Below are 15,572 nucleotides of genomic sequence, written 5' to 3'. Positions count from 1 at the left end.
CTTTCAGTGTTCGATTTCATCTGCCACGTCTCCTCCCAAGCCACCAGCCTCTTCTATACCCTCTTAAAGTCTACCACTATCCTCCTCACTGTTCACTACACTTCCAAGTTACGTGTCATCTGCAAGTTTTGAGATTGTGCCCTGTGCACCCAAGCCGAATTCATTATTAAATATCGAGAAAAGCAGCGGTCCCAGCACCGACCCCTGGAGAACACCACTGCACACTTCCCTTCAGTCCGAAATACAACCGTTCACCACTACTCTCTGTCTCCTGTCACTTCGACAATTCTGTATTCATGTTGCTACTGCCGCCTTTATTCCATGGGCCGCAATCTTGATGACAAGCCGACCATGCGATACTTTATCAAAAGCCTTTTCAAAGTCCATATACACCACATCAACTGCATTGTCCACATCTACCGTCTCTGTTACCTCATCAAAAAACTCCATCAGATTAGTTAAACACGATTTGCCTTTAAAAAATCAGTGCTGGCTTTCCCTAATCAACCCACACTCGTTCAAGTGACTGTTAATTCTGTCCCGGATTATCATTTCTAAAAGTTTCCCCACCACCGAGGTTAAACTGACTGGACTATAGTTGCTGGGTTTATCCTTACACCCTTTTTTGAACAAGGGTGTAATATGTCCAATTCTCCAGTCCTCTGGCCCCATTTCTACGGATGTTTGGAAGATTATGGCCAGTACCTCCACAATTTCCACCCTTACTTCCCTCAGCAAACTAGGACGCATCACATCCGGACCGAGTGACTTATCTACTTTAAATACAGCTAGCCTTTCTAGTATCTCTTCTTTATCAATGTTCAGCCCATCCAGTATCTCAACTGTATATCCCTTTACTGAGACTCTGGCAGTACCTTCTTCCTTGGTAAAGTCAGATGTAAAGTTTTCATTTAGTACCTCGGCCATCCCCTCTGCCTCCATTTGTAGATCTCTTGTATGGTCTCTAATCGGCCCACCCCTCCTCTTACGATCCGTTTACTTTTTACATGCTTGTAGAAGATGTTTGGATCCCCTTTTATGTTGGCCGCAGTCGGAGCGGGGCGTTATTGTACAGAACGCCTGCTGCGAGCAGGCGGCCATCCACCACCTCTCTGACCTCGGGGATGGTGAATTGTTCTCCTCACAACAGAATCCCCAGGCCTGAGGAATGACTATCGTTGATTCCCGACCAGTTCAATTGCTATTGGGTCCATATGCGTGACCACTGCCGATAGTTGCTGAGGTTCAGTATCCCGCACTCCTGCAGGAACAGCAGGCCCCTCTTGACCCTTGACAGCAATGGTGTATTGGGCAGATAATCTGTATTAGTGATGTTGGTTGAGGGGTAAATATTGACCAGGACACCTGGGAGAACTCCCCTCAAGATCTTCAAAATAGTTTCATGCGATCTTCTACATCCACCTGAGATTGCAGGCGGGGCATCATTTTAATCAGTAATGCAAGCCAAGATTTTGTGCCCCATTAACTACATCGACTGCACCAAATCAATTCAGTGCACATTCTGACTGATGAGTTAAAAACCGACAAAAGTAGGGGAGAGCAACAGATAGCAGCACGAGTTCGGCTGAGATGGTGGAGACTTGCACTCTCACTGGAGGGAAGCACCTGTAAATATAAGATAATTGACGTATAAATATTGCTACTTTTGAGCTGTAGAAACACGAACCACTCAGAATGCATTTCTTTCTTCCACTTCTCGCACACTGAGAGAAGGGAACGGTCATCAATGGCCACAAGCGCTGGTCTCAAGCAACACTTCCAACCCGCTTCACGCTCAGAAGGAAAAATTCCATCTCCTCCTCATGGTTGGTGAAACCAAACGCTTCCGAACACATTTCTCAAGTTGAAAAACTATAGAAATGATCGCCAAAAGTATAGTCTTACTAAACAGATGCGGCAACACCGCTCTCCAACCTCAGCGAGCCCCCTTTAACATAAGCTGAGGGCGGACCAATTCCTCGACCATTCATTGCGCTATTCATTTGTGAGGAATCAAATAAAAACGCAATTAATCTCCGCTACACCCTTTGTAAACTTGTGATTGTGTGAAAAAGAAATACCGTACAGCCATTACCCAGTAGGCACTAATTTGCATCATGTAGATACCAGTCTCCAGCAACTGTCCTGATCATAAGAACACAAGAATATATGAAATAGGAGCAGGAGTAGGCTATACAGCCCCTTGAGCCCGCTCCGCCCTTCAATCAGATCATGGCTGATCTTCAACCTCAACACCACTTTCCCGCCCGATCCCCATATCCCTTGATTCCCCGAGAATCCAAAAGTCTATCCACCTTAGCCTTGAACACATACAACGACTGAGGATCCACAGCGCCATTCGGCCCATCGAGTCGGCGCCGGCACTAGGCAAGAGCAATCCAGCTAGTCCCACTCCCCCGCCCCATCCTTGTAGCCCTGCAAATGTTTTCCTTTCCATGATTGAACCACCCCCTCGGGCAGTGAATTGCAGATCCGAACCACTCGCTGTGTAAACAAGTTTTTTCCTCATGTCACCTTTGGTTCTTTTGCCAATCAACTTTAATCGATGTTCTCTGGTGCATGACCCTTCCGCCAACGGGAAGCGTTTCTCTGTATCTGCTCTATCTCGGCCCTTCATAATTTTGAATACCTCTATCAAATCTCTTCACAACCATCTCTGTTCCAAAGAGAACAACCCCAGCTTCTCCAGTCTATCCACGTAACTAAAACCCCTCCTCCATGGAATCATTCTTGTAAATCTCTTCTGCACCCTCTCTACGACCTTGACATCTTTCCTAAAGTGCGGTGCCCAGATGTGGACACAATGCACCAGTTGTGTCCGAACCAGTATTTTGTAAAGGTTGCTCATGACTTCTATACTTTTATACTCTGTGCCTCTACTTATAAAGCCCAGGATCCCGTATTCTTTTTTAACTGGTTTCTCAACTTGCCCTGCCACCTTCAATGATTTGTGCATACGTACCCCCAAATCCCTCTGTTCCTGTACCCCTTTTAGAATTGTGCCCTCTAGTTTACATTGTCTCTCCTCGTTAATCCTAACGAAATGCATCACATCGCTTTTGTCTGCGTTAAATTACATTTGCCATGTGTCCGCCCATGCCACCAGCCTGTCTATATCCTCTTGAAGTCCATCACTATCCTCCTCACTGTTCATTACCCTTCCAAGTTTTGTGTCATCTGCAAATTTTGAAATTGTGCCCCATACACCCAAGTCCAAATCATTAATATATATCAAGAAAAGCAGTGATCCCAGCACCGACCCCTGGGGAACACCATTCTACACCTCCCTTCAGTCCGAAAAACAACCATTCACCACGAATCTGTTTCCTGTCCCTTAGCCAAAGCAGTAACCATGTTGCTACTCCGTCTTTATTCCATATTTGAGGTTGTTTCTTGTAAATTGCCCTTCACAGTAACTGCTTTGCACTCGCCTCCAAGAAGCTCCACGACCAGCAGAGAAATCTTGCCTTGGGTTGGCCCCCTCCCTGAATACAATCAATACTTTACTCTATTCGGAGATATCGATCATCAGCAAGTGAGTAACAGCATGACGGGAAGCAACAGTAATCGTGAATGATGCTGAGAAGAGCCTGAGCCTGCAAAAGACAGACGAGGTCACTGGAAAGGAACAGCCGCCCCGAGCTTGAGGGGACAGTGAGAGCCCTGTCTGTCTGACTGACTGATAGAAGATTTGTTTTGCCTGAAAGTGAGTGCGGTTTGACGTGATGTTACTCAAAGGCACTCCCTGCTGGTGAGCAGAGGCAAGTGCTCGAGCAAAACAGCCGTGTTCGGGCCGGAACAGAAATTTTTCAGGTTTGAGGAAGGAAAAGAGGTGTCGACATGTTGAGCTGTCGGCTGCCTGGAAAGTTAAAAGAGCGATTTTGAGCTAATTGCTGATTAATCCAAAAGCAGACACATTCCTTCAAACCGGAATTGAAACTGTGCTCGAAGGATGACTTGGCTTTGAGTTTAATTAACTGTTATTCTCAGCTTCTACCAACTGAGCTATCGAAGGGAAGCAACAAATAACTATCTTTTTCGTGATTGTTCATCGTGCGCCTTTTGGCACTCCCTGACCCGTGGAGTCACGGGTGCATGACTGAGACTGACTCGGTACCTGCTCATACCGCATTGCTTTGGGAGTGTGAGCTGCTACTTACTCTGCACACCCTGGAGCAGTGGATAACGTGTCTAATGACAAATCAGAAGATTGTCTGGTCAATTCCGACCTGGCTGGATTTTTTTTGGAAATTGCCCATTAATTTATGACTTTAGATAGTTTGCAAACTGTCCTAATTGGCAGTGCTGCCTGGCAGTCTCCACCGTAAGTGCGTTCTTAACACAGCAGGGAGTGCATTAGTTTTATTAACTTTTTAAATCCTGAGTTCAATCCACAGAAAAGATATCAGGACCTGTGAAGCTTTTTTCCATGTCTCACCTCATCTTTCCATCTTTGCTAAACACCAAAATCAAAAACTTTTGCTTATTGTAGCACACCAAAAGATTTATTGCCCCTTGACCTCTCTGTATTGAAGCTTAAGATTGACGTGGGTTATGTGCTCGCGGACAACTGACAACATTTTTGTTTCGGGACAATTACCCAAGGTAAAAAAGGTGAGTGGAGAATGCAGGCATCGATCCCACTACCTCTTGCATGCTAAGCGAGCGATCTACCATTTGAGCTAACTCCCCAGTTATAAGGGAAACGTTGCCCTTCACAGTGGTCGCTTCACACTCTCCTCCAAGCAGCGCCACGAATTTTCCCCTCCCTGAATATATTCAATACTTTGCTCCAATCTTTGGTATCGAGCATCAGCAAGTGAGCAACAGCAGAACGGGAAGCCACAGTAATCGTGAATGATGCTGAGAAGAGCCCGAGCCTGCGGAAGGCAGATGTGGTCAACAGAAAGGGACAGAGCCCCCACCCCTGCCACGAGCTTGAGTGAGCAACGAGAGCCCAGTCTGTCTGACTGACTGACGAACTGATAGAAGGCTTTTTTGCCTGAAAGTGAGTGCGGTTTGATGTGCTGTTGCTCAAAGGCACTCCCTGCTGGTGAGCAGAGGCAAATGCTCGAGCAAAATCGCCGTGTTCGGGCAGACACAGAAAGATTTAAGGTTTGAGAAAGGAAAAGAGGTCTCCTGTGCCTCAGCACCAACATGTTAAGCTCTTGGCTGCCTGTAAAGTTTAGAAAGCGGCTTTGAGATAATTGCTGCTTGCCCCAAAAGCACACTGGCTTCTTCAAGCCAGAATTAAACCCACAACATAAGGATGACTTTGCTTTGTTTTCGACCACAGTCCTCTACACTACCAGCTGAGCGATCGAAGGGAAGCGGCAAAGATTGCTCTCTTTGGTGATTGTTCACCGTGCGCCTTTTGACACTCCCGGACTCGTGGAGTAGCGTCGGCATGACCGAGACAGACTCGGTACCTGCTCATACCGCAGCGCTGTGAGAGTGTGAGCTGCTCCTTATTCCGCACACCCTGGGCCAGTGGAGCAATGGGGAACGTATCTAACTACAGATCAGAAGATTGTAGGTTTGATATCTAACTGGCTCGAAGGTTTCTGCACATTTTTTAAAAATTACAAAATATACTTTCGATCATAATATTTAATAATAGAGTTCAAAATAATTATCACAATTTCGAAACAATACAGTTCATAACAAAACAACAGCGACCCACACAATACGATCCCAATATTTCAATTCAAACAATGTACATATCTTATAATACATGGTGACCAATAACACGTGGGATGGCCTTACAAGGTGCCTTTTCCGCATGCAGCTTTTGCACAGACTGCACCTCGGTTCAGTGCGTCCCATAGCACGTACTCCTGGACCTTGCAGTGTGCCAATCGGCAACACTCGGTCGTGGACGGCTCCTCAGCTGGAAGGCCAGCAGGTTTCTGGCGGAACAAAGGGCCTCCTTCATCGAGTTGATGGTCTTCCAGCAGCAGTTGATATCTGTCATCTGTCTCGGTGTGCGTCCGAGGGAATAGCCCGTAGAGCACAGCGTTCTGTGTTACCGAGGTGTTGGGGATGAGCCAGGACAGCTACCAATGCATCTCTCTCCACAACTCACGATTGAAGGGACAGTCCATCTGGAGGTGGATGACCGTCTCGCCATGCTGCAGCGTCGAGGCCAGCTCTTGGTGGCGCTGAGATTACGTGCATGTTGGAAGGACCACACTGGAAGGGCCTTTCTCACCACCATCCAGGCCACATCCCGGTGCCTGTTGGGCAGTTTCGGCGATGAGACGTTCTGCCAAATGTCATCGGCCGTCTGGTCGAGGAATTGCCCGATCGGATCCAGCCTGTCCTTTCCTTGCAGGACACACCGAACCTTCCGTGCTGACCACTGTCTGGGGGCTTTGTGTTCAAAGGGTTTCCTCCTCATGAACTTCTCCACCTGGGACGGGTGGTGGGCGATGGTCCAGCTGCACGGGACGTCCTGCATCCGCTCGGCCAGTGTAGAAACTGAGAACGTAGTGAGTTTTCCGCAGGCTCCGTCTCTTCTCAGCATCATTCCTGATTACTGAGGCTTCCCGTTCTGCTGTTCTGGGGAATGAGGTGGGTCAAGCTGAGCAAGTTTCAATGGGGGAACATTTAGGGAACGGCAATCATAGTATCACGAGGTTTTGATTAGTTTTGGACAAGGACAAGGAGCAATCTCAATATTTAATTTCAGGAGTGACAATTTCAGTGGGTTGAGATCGGATCTGGCCAGGGTAATTTGGAATCAAAGATTGGCAGGCAAAACTGTAATCGAACAATGGGTGGCCTTTAAAGAGGAGATGGTTTGGGTACAGTCTAGGTACATTCCCAGGAGTGGGAAAGGTAGGTCAACAAAAGCCAGATCTCCCTGGATGGCGAAAGAGATTGACAGTAAGATGAAGCAGAAAAAGGGGGAGTATGACAGATGTCAGGGTGATAATGCAAGTGAGAACCAGGCTGAATATCGAAATCTCAGAGGAGAAGTGAAAAAGGAAATAAGAGGGGCAAAGAGAGAATATGAGAATAGACGGGCAGCTCACAAAAAGGGAATCCCAAAGTCTTCGACAGGCATATCAATGAAACGGGTAGTAGGAAGTGGGGTGGGGCCGGTTTGGGACCAAAAATGAGATCTACACATGGTGGCAGAGGGCATGGCTGAGGTATTAAATGAGTCTGGCATTACTAAGGAACAAGATGTTGCCAAAGTCGCAGTAAAAGGGGAGGTAGTTCATCTATTGGATGGGCTAAAAATTGACAAAGAAGAGGTACGAGATAGGCTGGCTATGCTTAAAGTAGATAAGTCACCCAGCCCAGATGCGATGCATTCGAGGTTGCCGAAGGAAGTAAGGATGGAAATTGCTGAGGTACTGGCCATAATCTTCCAATCATCCTTTGATATGGAGGCGGTGCCCTAGGATTCGAGAATTGCAAATGTTCCACCCTTGTTCAAAAAAGGGTGCAAGGATAAACCCATCAACTACAGGCCAGTCAGTTTAACCTCGGTGGTGGGGAAGATATTAGAAAAAATAATCAGGGACAAAATTAATAGCCACTTGGACAAGTGTGGGTTAATAAAGGGACTAATTGGATAGCCCTTTCAAAGAGCTGGCACAGGCACAGTGGGCAGAATGGCCTTCTCTTGTGCCGTACCTACTATGAAAATATGAAACTATGAACAAAACAACTTCAACAACTTCAACGTCATAAACCTGAAAAACAATGCCAGCCAGTATGGCAGCAATCTTACTGAGGGTCAAACTGAACATCTTACTGAGGTGCAAAGCGGCTATCTTACGGAGGGGCAAGGCAGCCAACTTACGGAGGGGCAAGGCAAATAACTTACCGGCGGGCAAGGGGGCAATGTCAAACAAATTAGCCTCCATGAAACTTAAACAAAATGGCTGCCCTGGTCCTGAAACAAAATGACCACCAGGAAGGCAGCCATCTGACTGAGGAGCAAAGTGGAGCTTGTTCTGGTGAGACACGGAGAAGGTTTATTTGCTGTTCCTGTTAAATCACAGTTGCACTATAGTTAACGATACAAACTGAGTGAGACTGGCACTCGCTGGTGCTTAACACAAAGACAGTAGGGCAGTGAGGGAATTCAACACCAAAACGTGAACTTCTGCTGAAAAAAAAGGAATAACATTTCTTTTATTTGACGTAATGTTCACGGCGAAGGAGAGACCAAAGGTCAAATTAGCCATTTTGTGTAGAGAATGCAATTCTAGCTTCTATTAAATAAATCAGATTAAAATTGGACTCAATGTGAATGTGGTTCTGATCTGGGATTGTGTTTATTTCTCCATTATTATTTAATCTGAAACAATAACAGTATTTGTAACTGTAACAGAGCAGAAGAGTGCTGCGGGACCCTGTCACACAGTAACACAGAAAAAGGGGGTAAGAATACAGTGTGATTTATTACAGAGTCCAGCAGCTCACTGGGAAAGTTACACATGATACAGATTTAGGAGCGAAAAGGTGCAAAGTGATTTTACACTTTAATTTGGGACAATGATTTTTTATCTCCACAAGGTTTAATTTTATAATTAATTCAATGCGCTCTTTTTCCTGAAGAAACTTCAGGCACAAACCATGGCGTTATGAAGAAAACAATCATTTATCATTATTAATACACTAGAACATTTGAGATTATAATTTAAACAACACATTGGGTTTATGCCCGAATTAGAATTCCCAACATGTATAACCGTTTGGAAATCCAGTGTCTATTTTAGACTAAGCCCATAACGAACGTTTTATATTGATGGTTGGCTCAATCTTGCCGGGAAGATTCCGGGTATTTTGATGGAGACCGTTGTCGTGTAGCGTGACTTTCTCTTGTATCCAGGTCATCTGCTTCACAGGCAATCTGTAAACCAGCATCGAGGCATCAAACTGGGAGGTCGCGAGCAGTCATGAAGATTCCAGGTGAGGTGGTGCTGACAGGAAGTGAAAGGTGAGATTGGACCAGTCGTGGTGAATCTGTGTCTCTCCCCACTCAACTTCTGCCCAGCTTTTAAAGAAATTTTGAAGCAGAATCACACCTCTGGGACGGTGGCTTATCAACAATAGGTTCCTACAAATACAGCCCACGATTGATTGACACTTCACTTGTTTTCTCTCAGTGTCCACAACGTAGCCTAGTTAAGTCGGCAGGAGTTCAAACCACTTCGAGCCCTCCTGGAATCGTTCTTGTTGACATGGTGATATATCCTCCGCTGTCTGATCTTTTGCAATGTTTCACTAACAAACCTTTAATCGTCCTTTTCCTTCAGACATGCTGAAGCCGATTTATTCTCAGGCCTTCGGTTATCAGATCAATTTTTACTACACAGAGCAGCTGGGAAACTCCTGCAGTCAGTAATGGTCAGGGTCAGGTACACAAGACTGAGTGACTTTATTGTGCAGCCTGCAGGCATCACCCATCGAAATGTCAAAATTAAATCCACAAGAGTGTTACCCCAGAACAAACATGAACTCTCTGGCCTGCTTCATCTGCTGCTCTTCTGCTGGTCAGCACTCTCACACACTCCAGGCTGATTACACAGTTTGTTTAATGATTTCTGCGTTCTATTCTCATTCCTGTCTCTGCCTTCCTGTCACTATATATGTTTGTCCGTCTTTCATTGTGTCTGTTCTCTGTTTTTATCGTTTAACTCTGTTGACATTCTGTGCGTTTTTCTATCTTGTTATTTCCACTTCTACTTCTATCAATTTGTGATTCTGTGTCAATGTCTTTCTCTCTCGTTGCATCCACATCTGCTTGCTCTCTCTCATTATGCTTTCTTTCACGCTTTTTATCGCTCTTTATTTTTATCTCCTGCCTTACAAACTCTCTTTATTTCTCTCCTTCTCCTCGTAAATCTGTCTCTACCTCTCTTTGTTTCTATCTCTCTCGCTTTCATGTGAATCTCTCTTAATTTTCTGCGCTTTTGATTCATTATATTGCATTTGTCCCTCTGTCTCTCTCTCCCGTTGTCGCCCCGTTTCTCTCTTTTCCTGCCTCTCTCTTTCTCTCTTTCTCACTCTCTTTGTCTGTTTCTCTTTCGTTGTTTCTCTCCCGGTCTCTCTCTTCCTCTCTCTGTCTCTCTCTTTTTCTTTGTCTCTGCTTCTCGCCCTCTGTCTCATTCTCGCTCTGTGTATCACTATCTGGCTCTCTCTCACTCTCTATCTCTGTCTATGTGTGTGTGTGTGTGTGTGTGTGTGTGTTTCTCTCCCTCTCTAAATCACCATCACTCCCTCTCACTTCCTTTCCCTGTCGCTCCCTCTTTATCTATTTCTATGTCTTTCTCTCTCTCTCTCTCTCTCTTCCTCCCTCTCTCTCCCGTTCTCGCTCCCGATCTCTCTCCCTCTCCATTTATGTGGAGTGTCGCCCATTGTGATCAGGCCCACTGGAGCTACTTTTATTCCAAGCTTTGTAATTTATTTCAAGTCCAGCTGATCTCATTAGTGCCGTCAGTTCGAGCAAAAATGCATGTGTAGTCTGCAGAATAAATCCTGCCTCAAATGGTCAGATTTTAATAAAATATAATATTAGAAGCATATTTCAGATCATTTAATGGCTCTGTGCTGCTAATATAAAATGTACTTTCCATCCCCCGGGAAGTGTAGGGGATGGAGAATGAAATGGGATTTCTTTCTAGTGCTTGAAACCCTTCAGCTCTTTCTATGATTTCACGAATTTAACAATTAGATTGAGTGGGTATTTCACCGCGTTCTTCAGTTCCTCTCTGAATTTAGTCTGAGTCAGGACATAAATACACGTATTTGTGCAGGAACTGAGGAGCTGCAGCATCTTTGCTGTTTGATCTGTGAGATAAACAGGGTCGGTGAAGGAGTAATAAAACCGAATGTCTGCAATTCGCACATAAATGTTCAATGCAACCTTTGTCAGCCACAACAGTATAAAACTGCCCGATATACTGAAGAGTAAAATGATGGATTTCTTTCGGTTCTCCATCTCTGGATCACTCTGATTCTCTCCATTACTGCGGCCCCGGAGTCCCCTGCGGACTCGACTGGACACTAAAATACACCTGACTGTCAGAACATTGAGCAGCAAAATCAGACAGAACGGGATAAAAGGGGTTAAAATGACGTGAAACATGTCAAATGCGGTCCATGCCGGGGAAGTACGGAAGCTCGGTTTAACCTCACAAAACCAGGGAACATTATCGATTATATTGTAAGGTTCAAATGTAAAGTAAACTGGGAAACTCACCAAACAGCCCAGCACACTCACTGTTCCCAGAACCACAGCCGCCGTTCTCTCGGTGCAACATTTAGTTTTCAGCTTCTCACAACAAATGGCCACAAATCGATCAAAGGTGAAAGCGACTGTGAACCAGACAGAAACCCCCGTGGCTGCAGTACTCAAGGAGGCAATACAACTACACACGGGAGTAATGAGCAGGAATGAATCTCTGAAATACATTATACCAATCCAATTCAATATCACACCAATGATAACGACCATGAGATCGGCCACTGCCATTCCCACCAGGTAGGCACTGATACATTTGGAGAGACCGCACTTTCCTCTGGACAGGATCACAATCGCCACCAAGTTAACTGTAAGAGAGAGAAAAGGAAGCAGAGAAATTATTGATCAGACCTGGCGCCAAAGCAGCAGATTGAGCGGATCTGGGGTGAAATTTCCAGCTTTGTTTCTGCATCGAATGGTGGAAAGTGATTGATTGACCTGGGCAGCGCTTTCGGGCAGAGAGATGTTTTTAAACACAATGATCAATAATGAATTGGGAGATGGATACAGAAAGTGAATAAAGTGAGCACCGGATCCACTGGAAGGGCTGAGTGAGGGCGCAGTGCCGGTGGGGAAGGGAGAAGGGGTTTTAAACACCGGAAATCCAGCGGATTAAAGCCGGATTTGGCTTCCAGACTGACGGGAAAGAGGGGGAAGGGTGGGGAATGTGAGGGGACAGGGGGAGGTTCAGCTGGTTTATTTTTCTGGGTTAAGAGAGCCGACAGTGGCTGGCACTAAATGGGAAAGGCAGCTGGAGACCGAGCCAGTGAGTGAGATTGGGAGGGAGACAAGGAAAAGGACATGTAGGAGCTGGAGGGGAGTCAGGAGCAGATGGTTTGGGAAAGCTAACAAATTGAAGCAACGGATGAGGAGACAGAGGATTCAATGCAGTGGGAGGAGAGGCTGGGATTCACAGGGAGAGACTGCAGCAGAGTGTGAGAGGAAATCTAATCTATGGGTCCCACTAACACAATCCAACTAATACATTCAACAGTTCATTTCTGTGGTTATTGATGTCAGGGAAACTGTGCAGTTGTAAAATGTGTACAATAAATGTACTTTGTAATTCACTTGAAATTAAATTTAAATGTTTTAATTAAATCAACCTCGTTGTTTATTGAATTCACCTAACTTTAACGTACTGTATCCGAACAATTCATTACGATCAAGACATTTCTGATTATATTTTTTTCAGCAAATTTTAATTATGTTTAGTGTTAAGTTGGAAAACAAGGAACATTCACAAAAACAGACTGAGGACCTGACAGGGATATAAACATGAGGAGCGAGTCCCACAATAAAAACTCACCCAATCAGACCATACCATAATAACACAGTCAAGTCATTTTTTCTATGTTTAATTGTACTTGAAGTTTCAGCAGTTCATTCTAATGAATTATTCACACCACAGCCTCTCGCTTTCCCTCTCAGTCACCCTCTCTATCACTCACTCTACTCCCTATCTCAAGTCAATTTTCATATCCGATTAAATCCTATCATCCTGTGCCTGTATTCTGTTCACCAGCCCCGTGTTCCACCGATCCTATTCTCAGTGTCAGTTTGTTAAATAGTGAAGCCTCTGTGGAATAGTTTAATATGTCCACAGATCATCCAACTCTCCACCTGTTCACCTACACTGTTCACTTCATCTACAAATCATGGAATAAACAGAATCGAATCCCTCTCCCAGGCAGATCTCACAATAATTGAGATTCCTTCACCTGTAATTATAGGGTACAGGGATAGATGGCGGGATTGTTGAATTTACAAAACGCCAACATCACACTTATAACCTACAGGTACTTAGAAGGGCTGCTGATTCCAACAGGGACAGTGCAAATTGAGACCACAAAACATCAAAACATTTCATTTTACAGTGAAGCCCAGTGACAGTCAGTGAATTCATCCACAGTGAAGCAGAGAAGGAGATGTGAAAGAGTCAGCAGAAAACTCAGTTCATTAACCAGCCATCTGAAGCGGCGTCAGATACACACATAATGAAATAATATTTCATAACAGTGATCACCAATAAATACATTGAAATCCCAGTTAAACTGAAGTATATTATTGGGGAGGGAAGACATTCCGCTGCCTCCTTGTAACACTGAGACCGTGAGCTGTCTCATTATCAATCATTGAAAACACACTGATGAAAGTATATTCCAGGACAGGTTAGTTCCACAACAAGAAACTGTTATCATCTCCTGATGGTCTGATACCAACTCTTAGCCCAATACATTCAGTACAGAGAATAATGCAGCAACAATGCCAGGGTTGGATAGAAAAATTCATGACAGATATAATGCAGCGCCTCAATAGCGAAAGAGCAGAGACTTAACACATTCCATCATTCAACCAATAGAACAGAACAGGTGACTGTGTAAAATATGTAGGGACAAAAAAGAATTTGCCAAGGACAGCAGCAGAGTCAACACCGATTTACACCATTAACAGCTGAGATAACGGCTTACCTGGAACTCCAATGGCTGCAAGAACTGGATAATAAATGCGTATTATCTGATGGATTACTGGATATCCCATTTCTGTGAGAAGCACTGACTTCTGTTGGCCTGGAAACCACAGCTCCAGCAGGCACTCTGAGCTGATCCATTCCAACAAGCCCTGATTGATACAGGGGATAAGTCTCCACTGACACGGTTATACTCCTGACCATTGCTATTAGTAACAGTCAGTTTAACAAACACATTATTTCAGCAGCTTTGACTCCGATGTAAATAATGTGGTGAATAAAACACAAACATCTCAAAGTCCAGGTTATTACTTAATCAGACCTCTCTCAGGAATAAAGTTTAAATCTGTTCTCATACAGGACTGATCCAATAATAATGAGCTGGTCCATTCACAGTTTTTGTATAATTTTGTTGACCATGTTCACTCCTGGTGTTTCATTTATAATTTAGACCGATTTCTCCGCAGTGTAAACTGAATCCAGGGACACAAGCAGACCCGTTTCACTCTGTTCCTGCAGTTTCCCAGTTAAAATATGAATTGTGGGTCTCTGACACGAGGACAGTTAAAGGGCAGGTTGAGGATTGCAGCCTAGAAATGACTGTGGGTGATATTAGGGGACGGACCCTGAACGTGTCCCATTGACATTCCTCTCTCCGCTATTTTACTGCAGATGTTTACCCGTTTATTTTACATTGGTGAACGGCTCCAGTAACATTGGTCCCGTGTAAAACCGAGCTGAGCTCATGACCCTTTTTCACCTCCATCACAAGGCCCCTTAATTCCCTCACCGCCTCCATTCCTTCCTCAGCCCATTGCCATTGAAACCCTCATCAATGTCTCTGTCCCCTCCAGACTCCATTCCTCCAATGCACTCCTGACCGGCCACCCAACCTCCAACTTCCATAAACGTGAGCTCGTCCAAAACTCTTGTCCGTGTCCAACCAGCACCAGGTCCTGCTCGGACTCACTGACCCTCACTGGCTCCCAGTTACATATTCATTAAATTTAAAATTCTGATCCTTGGGTTTAAAACACTCCCCATTTCCATACCTACAGACAACCCACCCGTCACCATCTCATTCATCGGACATTGGCCTCTTTTGCTGGGAGTCCCCTCACTTGGTTCCACTCACCTATCTGATCACAGCCAGGAGAAGCTTCTCTTCCCACCCTATCACCGTTATCTCTGATGTTTCTAAAGGTTCAATCCTTGGCTCCCTCCTCTTCCTCATCCACATGCTGCCCTTTGGTGACACAGTCCACAGACATGGACCAGCTTTCAGATGGACGCTGACAAAACCACCGCCTCTCTTGACCCTTCCAATATCTTTGTGTTGTCAGGTCCACATTCTGTTTTAGATGAGCCACCAGTTCCTCCAGTTAAAAATTGGAAGTCATGATCTTTGGCCCCAAAATCTCCACATCCTGGCCAGGGATTCCATCCTCACCACTGGTTTTTTGATTGGTGAGTCACTCACCAATCACTCAAGCTCTTACTGACTTGTGTTTATAATATAGATATATTACCTGTATATTTATGATGTATTTGTATATTTGGAAGTGTATTTGCACAGGGGCAGCACGGCTGCAGGTACGGCAGCCGGGCTTGGACCGAATGGAGGCCAGCGGGGAGTCCGTCCCGGACACAATGGGGGCGAGCGCGACCAACATTTTTTAAAAAGTCGCCGCTCACGCGGCTCCCATGCCGTACAAAATGAGGCCCGCGTCGCCACCACCTTGGACAAAATGGAGGCCAACTTGGCTAACCTCATTGGACCAAATGGAGGACAGCCAGGCCAACATTTTGGAAAAA

The 15,572-nt window shown here is 45.2% G+C and overlaps 1 non-coding gene across 1 annotated transcript; it reads right to left on the bottom strand.

The window, feature by feature from the left end:
• Window positions 1-1,685: 1,685 nt before the first annotated feature.
• Window positions 1,686-1,903, bottom strand: LOC137316383 (small nucleolar RNA U3). The gene has a single exon (XR_010961546.1). It is a non-coding gene; the product is annotated as a small nucleolar RNA U3 (small nucleolar RNA).
• Window positions 1,904-15,572: the final 13,669 nt, after the last annotated feature.

Source organism: Heptranchias perlo, unplaced genomic scaffold (assembly GCF_035084215.1).
Source record: "Heptranchias perlo isolate sHepPer1 unplaced genomic scaffold, sHepPer1.hap1 HAP1_SCAFFOLD_59, whole genome shotgun sequence".
In the NCBI taxonomy this organism is placed as follows: domain Eukaryota; kingdom Metazoa; phylum Chordata; class Chondrichthyes; order Hexanchiformes; family Hexanchidae; genus Heptranchias; species Heptranchias perlo.
Note: the sequence above shows the minus strand (reverse complement) of the source record. Positions and strands in the feature narration are given on the sequence as shown.